The sequence below is a fragment of the Suricata suricatta genome, chromosome 9, assembly GCF_006229205.1.
Source record: "Suricata suricatta isolate VVHF042 chromosome 9, meerkat_22Aug2017_6uvM2_HiC, whole genome shotgun sequence".
Classification (NCBI taxonomy): Eukaryota; Metazoa; Chordata; class Mammalia; order Carnivora; family Herpestidae; genus Suricata; species Suricata suricatta.
This window is the reverse complement of record NC_043708.1, coordinates 85,844,140-85,851,279: the sequence shown is the minus strand read 5'-3', so window position 1 is coordinate 85,851,279 and position 7,140 is coordinate 85,844,140.

The window sequence follows — 7,140 nt, the reverse complement described above, 5'->3', positions numbered from 1 at the left end:
GCAAGAAAATATCAAGATAGATATAAGTATTGTATGACGGGTACTACATTGGTTCCATAGTATGGAGGGACATGTATTCATTTATTCCTTTATTGAAAAACGTTTTTTATTCCATAAACCTATACTTAAATGTTTCACTATAATAATAACTGAAATAACAACAGATGTGATGGTCATGGGACCATGATAGGGCTAGAGGTGCATGTGATCCAGAGCTGCCGACCTTGAGCAACCTAGGAAGGCACTGTCAGCCATCTGGTTTGCAACTCAGATATTCTCAAGATGATGTCTGTGTTCCATTCCTGACACTGTGAACACCTCCAGAGGGGGAGGGACTATTATAATAGTAACTGGGGTTCATAATAACAAAAAGGATAAAATAGAATCACAGAATATCAGAACTGGAAGAGCTTTCAGAAATGCATCGAGTTTAGAGGGACCAGAGTGGCTCAGTGGCTCAGTCGGTTAAGCATCAGTCTCTTGGTTTAGGCTCATGTCATGATCTCATGGGTTCGTGAGTTCGAGCCCCAAGTGGGGCTCTGTGCTCTCAGCTGACGGCACAGAGACTATGTGGGATTCTCTCTCTCCCTCGCTCTCTCTCCCCACTCATGCTGTCTGTCTCTCCTCTCAAAAAAAAAAAAAATGCATTGGATTAAAGCTCTCAGGCTCCCATTTTTTAGATGAAACGAACTAGTCTTCGAGAACGTCAGTAACGGCCCAAAGCTGCAGTTGCCCCTGAAGGGGGCTGTCAGCGCTAAGAAAATAACGCCGGTAGCCAGAGCGCCCATCACCACTGCCTCTCTCTTCCAACTGCATTATGCATCAAGGCTGCTATTTAGTAAGTGATGACACACTAATCAGTCTTCATAAATATTCCATTTAAAAAGAAAAAGTTATTTCTTTTAAATTCTGGAGCTTGAGAGGCAGTAACTTCCTGTTATCTTTAAAAATCACTTTTGTGAAATGCCTCATACCCTCAGGAAATGAGGTAAATGTGCTGTTGCTATATGCTAAATGTTTAACTACTATGGACAAACAGGTCATCAGTTTGCTTGCTCCCTTTGACTAATCTCTGTTAGGGAAGAATATGAGATGGAGAAATTTGTGACGGAGCTCCTCTGAAGTGGATGGAGGTGACTTAATTTTCTCATGGCAGTCTGGGGGTGTCAATTAGACATGAAGGAAAGGTCAAAATGAGAAAGCAGAAATGATTAAAATACAGGGGAAATTAACCTGAGTGCCAGAGACTCCTCAGTGAAGCTGCAAAGGAAAGCAGGCGAAGTGAAAGAGAAGCAGAAAGAGGCTCACCTTGGCGTTAAATCGGAAGGAAACCCACGGGGGAAGGAGCACCTTCCTCAGCCAGCTCCTCTTTCGCTTCTCAAGCCTGAACAACCGGGTTTCAGCACCACCACTCACCTGCAATGGCTTTCACTTCAGATCATGTAGTCTCTTCTGAGACCTCCCCTGACCAGCACTGTCAACAGTGTGATGCGGAAGAGGAAACAAATCCCAAGTAGCACAAAAAAAATTAGGAAAACAGATTAGTTTCTAAATATCTGTAAGTATTATAATGGCATTAGTCATTTGAAAAAGATTAGTTTTAAAAAGAGAGAGAGGGAGGATGCGAGGAAGAGAGGAAGGAAAAAAAGGAAAAATGCTTACTGTTTTCTCTTTTGACAGTACACTTTCTAGACTTTTCTCTGAGCATCCTCCTCAAAGAATCCCATGCTCTAATCTGCTTTTTTCCAAGCCCCAAACCACTTGCCTGCTGTAACATCTAGATTCCAGGTATTAGTGAATTGAACTGTAACTAGAAATGTCATCATAAGTAGGAGCACCCAGGGGCATCTGGGTGGTCAGTAGGTTAAGCATCTGACTTCAGCTCAGGTTATGGTCAGGATCCGTGGGTTCAAGCCCTGTGTACAGAGCCTGGAGCCTACTTCAGATTCTGCGTCTCCCTTTCTCTTTCTATTCTTCCCCTGCTTGCACTCTCTGTCTCTCTGTCTCTGTCTCTGTGTCTCTCTCAAAAACAAACATTAAAAAAAAAAAGTAGGAGCACCCAAATGCTCCAGCTCTGATCAGCACTCCTGATTTTTGCCACATGGCATATTTTACTAGAGAGTCACTTAGCTACAGCTCAAGCAGCAGCCAAGGCCACAAGCAGCCTTGAAAGTGATGAGGCTGAGTTACAGTGTAAAAGCCCTAAAGGGAAACGACACTGTGTTAGTAATGGGGGTTCAGGAGACAGAGATGGAGAGAGAAAATAAATGCAGGAGTAGAAACTCAGATCCTATAGCACCTCAGGCCACAGGTATAATGTTCAAATACATGAGGTAGACTGGATTAAAATCAATCAAATGTCCAGAAAAAGCCAAATTATTCAAACTGATGAAAGTTCTGTGGTACCAGTCATACATAATTCTTTTGCTTTAGATTATACAGTCTTTTCTTAGACCTTAATCGACTGGCCCCTACAACAGTATAATATTGGCCACTCCCTTTTTCTTGAAGCTCTTTCTTTTTAAAAAGAATTTTAAGTTTATTTATTTTGAGAGAGAGAGTACATGCACACACAAGCAGAGGAGGGGAAGAGGAGAGGAAGAGAGAGAATCCCAAGCAGGCTCCTCACGATCAGCACAGAGTCTTACATGGGGCTTGAACTCACAAACCATGAGATCATGACCTGAGCAGAGATCAAGAATGGGACACTTAACCAACTGAGCCACCGAGCCTCCCTGAAACTCTTTCTTCCTTAATTTCCATAATTGTTCTTTCTTCTGGTTCATCTCCTGTGCTTTGATACTTCTCTGTCACTTCCCAGACTCCTCCATCACATTACCTGTCAAAGTTGTCTGGAGTCTGGCCCTTTGCTTTCTTCTTCTCTTATTACATTCTTACAGTACAGAACAGATTCTTTGGGGCAACTTTATCCACATGCTGATATTAAGAAGATTCAGAAATTTCGGATTCTACATTCAGTTAAGGCAATGTTGAGAAGAAAAAGCAAACCATCTTTTTCTAGGGTTCTTTTTAATGAGTGGATAAACTTTTCCCTGGAAGCTAATTGGGAGATTCTCTGTCCCACTTAATTAGCCAAAATGAGATCACATGCCAACAAATAACCATTGGACCAATGACAGACAAGAACAATGGAATTTCTGTGGTGGCTAATACTAATCACTTTGAGAAGGGATGATATTTGTCAGGGTCCTCATAAGAGAGTTTAATAAAGTACATTTTGCTCAAGTGTGGCTAAAACATAGGGAAACCACAAGGAATAGCATGGTTCCCTGAGTCTAGGTACAGCGGGCTCACAAAGGAGGGGGGGAAGCGTGACACTCTTAGATGTGAAGGGGAACAAAGAGAGAGCTCTGTGAGGGGGAAACTCTGAGTCTGTATGTGGTCTCTGGCACAATGATTTTTGATGTGATTTGTTGATCTTTTATATGTTGATTTTTAACACAATCTTGTACGCAGAATACAAATGGATTGTATTTTTAGTTTTGATAGTTTGTGGATTTTCCTTGTGTATGTGTGTGTGTGTGTGTGTTGTATGTGTGTGTGTTTATGCATCTCATTACCTCATCTGTAAATAATCACACACTGTCTCTTCCCTTCCAATTTATACACATTTTATCTCTTTTTCCAAAGTGAATGAATTCACCAGAATCTCTGTGCTATATTGAAAAGTGGTAGTAATAACAGGTACACAAGACTTCTTCCAACTTTAAACAGAATGCATCTAAATATTCTCCATTATGTTTGCTATTTTCTGAAGGTTTTACTTAAATAACGTCATCATCTCCTTTCTATTCCCAGTGGCTCTTCTTAGTTTAATTCCTCATTATCTCTCCCCAAGAACACTGCAATATTCATCTACCTCCAGCCTCACCCCCTACAAATTCATCTTCTGCATTGTGATCAAGGTAATATTTATGAAATGCAAATCTGATCATAACTCTACATGCTTAGAATTCTTCATTAGCCCTGCAAAATGTACAGAACACACAAGTCCACATTCCTGATGGAAAAAAGAAAATCAACCCTCTTATATTAAACAGCACTCCATCTTACATAACTTGCTATTTATTAGAAAAGTATACAGTTTGGACAAAATTAGAATACTTAACATTTACCAGATAAGTCCTGTACCCCTTTTAAGTGTAAGTTGTCACTTCCATTGACAAATAAACTGCTGAGAAGGTAGGACTTCATAGAATTTTTTTCCCATGTTTATCCCAAGAATCCTCCTGCCCTCACGTTACAAGTTATATCCCTATTGTCCATTCCACAGCTGATAAAATCCAATTTTCAAGTGGATTTTAGGTTGTACTCTCATACATAGAAAGTCTGTGATTTTTTTCTAGTTTTACTCAGATATAATTGACATACATCACTGCATACATTTAAAGAGTAGTTTGCTCAGTGAGTTGACTTTCATGCTTTATGAAGTGATTACCTCAGTAAGTTTATTTTTTTAAATAATACTTATTTATAATCTCACAGTTTCCACGGGTGAGGAGTCTGGCATGTCCTGGCTGGGTTCTGTGCTTAGGGTCTGATATGATTGAAGCTGAGGTGTCCTCTGGGCTTGTGTTTCATCTGAAGCTCAAGATCCTCTTCTAGGCTCTTTTGGAGGGTCATACAACTCAATTTCTTACAGCTGTAGGACCAACATCCCTATTTTCTTTTTTTTAATTTTAATCTATCGATCTATTCATTTACTTGTTTATTTTGGGCTTCATGTTTTTAATTTAAATTCCAGTTAGTTAACCTACTGTGTAATATGAGTTTCAGGTATAGAATACATAAACATCCATCATCCTATATCGATACAATAAAAAGAAAAATCAGGGAAAAAAAGAGAGCAAATGTTCTTTTCTCCTTATGACGAGAACTCTTAGGATTTCTGTTTCTTAACATCTCTCATCTATCCCATGTAGCAGGGTTAAATACAGTCATCGTGGAGTCCATTACTTATTTATTTCATAACTTTCTTTTGACCAGAAAGCCTGTGATTTCCTCCTGCGCAGGAACTGAAATGTGACGAGCCGCCCAGCCCCCAGCGGATGAGCTTTCCCGCCTTCCTTCCTCTGTCAGCAGCATCGTTTTAGATTAAATCCTGTCTTTGGTCGCATTTTTCATGACACCCTCTTTCCAGCCTAAGATATTTTCAGAATCCCCTTCTGCATGTCAAGCTGCTGTAATATCAGTGTATGGACATTTCTATACCATAACAGGCTATGCCAGGCCAGGCCTCCTGTGTCTTCATGTCTCCCTCAGCTCTTCTTCCCTCTGAAAGCCTATTCCCTTTCCAGCCTCAGTTTCTATGTCATTTCTTCCAGGATCTCCCAAACGTAGGGAGTAAAGATTCCTTTCTCTGTATACCTTCTCTATATTTTACACATTTTGTTGTGCTTTTTACTATATTGTAAATTCTTCTCTAAGACTGTCACCCACAACTTGGTCTGGAGGTGGCTTGAAATAGCTTTTGATGAATAAATGGATGAATGTGTGAATATCTTGAGTGCTTCTTAAGCTTATTTATTTATTGAGAGAGACAGAGAGACAGAGAGAGAGCACAAGCAGAAGAAGGCCAGAGAGAGAGAATCCAAAGCAGGCTCTGTGCTGACATAGGAGAGGCCAATGCAGGGCTCGATCCTATGAACTGTGAGATCATGAACTGAGCCAAAATCAAGAGTTAGATGCTTAACTAATTGAGCCACCCAGATGCCCCATCAAGGAAAGTTTTTGAGGCTCAGACTTGGTGCATGATCAATATTCTGTACCTCTTTCCTTCCTCTGGTTCACTGGGCACTTGCATGAGGCTTCATCCCAAGAAGACCACGAAGAGAACAAAGTGAGGACAAAGACCACATGAGGGGCAAAGCAACATCAGTTACTCAGGGACATAGCAAACTGGATCATGGGAACATTTAATTCCTCAACAGCTTGTGAATCACTGGTGCCAGTATCATTCCAAGGGATGAGAATAAGACAGCTCAGTTCATGTCTGACGCCTCACGAATGCCAGGGAGCTCTCATTTTAGAATCCTCCTAAGAGCTTAGAGCAAACCATGCTCCCTGGCCTGAATGTGGGGCTGAAGAGTACCCTAGGCAGCAGTACTGTTTGGGAGGATGCAGGGTCCTGGGGAAGCTATCGAAAGCTAAGAGATAACGTGTCTAACTCTGCACTAGCTTTGAAACAGGAGAAGCAACAGCCAGGCATTTTACTGGATGAAGTGTGCTAAAGTGCCTCATTTTAATTATCACAACAGGCCTGCAAAGTCGATACTATTCCCATTTTATAGATGAAGACCCTAGGGCTGAGAGAATTTAACTCATTTAATGAAGGTTCTATAGATAGTAACTTTCTAGGCCACACTGCAAAATTAGGTCTGATCTTCCTCCAAAGAATTCACTGTTTTATAGTTGTTGTTTCCTTAACCCTGTATTACAACCCACGTTTGAAAGCAAAAGTCGCTTCGGCCCACACCATCCTCACTTCACTCGCCAGTATACCTTAACTAGCAGCTTATTACAGTGAAATATATCAAGCTATTTCTTAAAAGAGGGAACTCAGCAAGCATTTAATGCCAGATGTCATACAAACTGACCACCCACCTTGCATGCACCAAGAAGCAAAGAACGAGAGCAATTAGACTGGTGACTGATGTCAGACTAAAGAAAAGAGTCAAGAAGGGGGTATGATACGCTTAACAGAGGGTAGCTTCAGCTTAAAAACCTGAACCAGAATTTAAGCTAAACTGTAATTTCTATAATTTAGTGAATAAAAAGGAAATTAAATTTCAAGTCAGATATAGTTCCAAAAGGCTTTGATGGTCATATTGTATTTTTATGTTGTGTAGAAATACAAAATTGAGAATTCATTCAGATTTGCAATAGGAATTCAAGGCTGTCACGTGAAAGAGATATTTGATGTGTTCTGTTTGACCACAGTGGCAGAACCAAGGCCAGTGAATGGAAGCTTCGGGGAGGATAATAAAAGAAGACACTCTGCAGTACATAGTGTGGTCCAAATGGGATTAGTTGTTTCCAGCCTCCTCAGAACTATCCAAGAGCAAGTGGGACAGTTAAGGTGTTTCAAGAAGGCACAAACTCAAGTGAGTGTGAATGAAA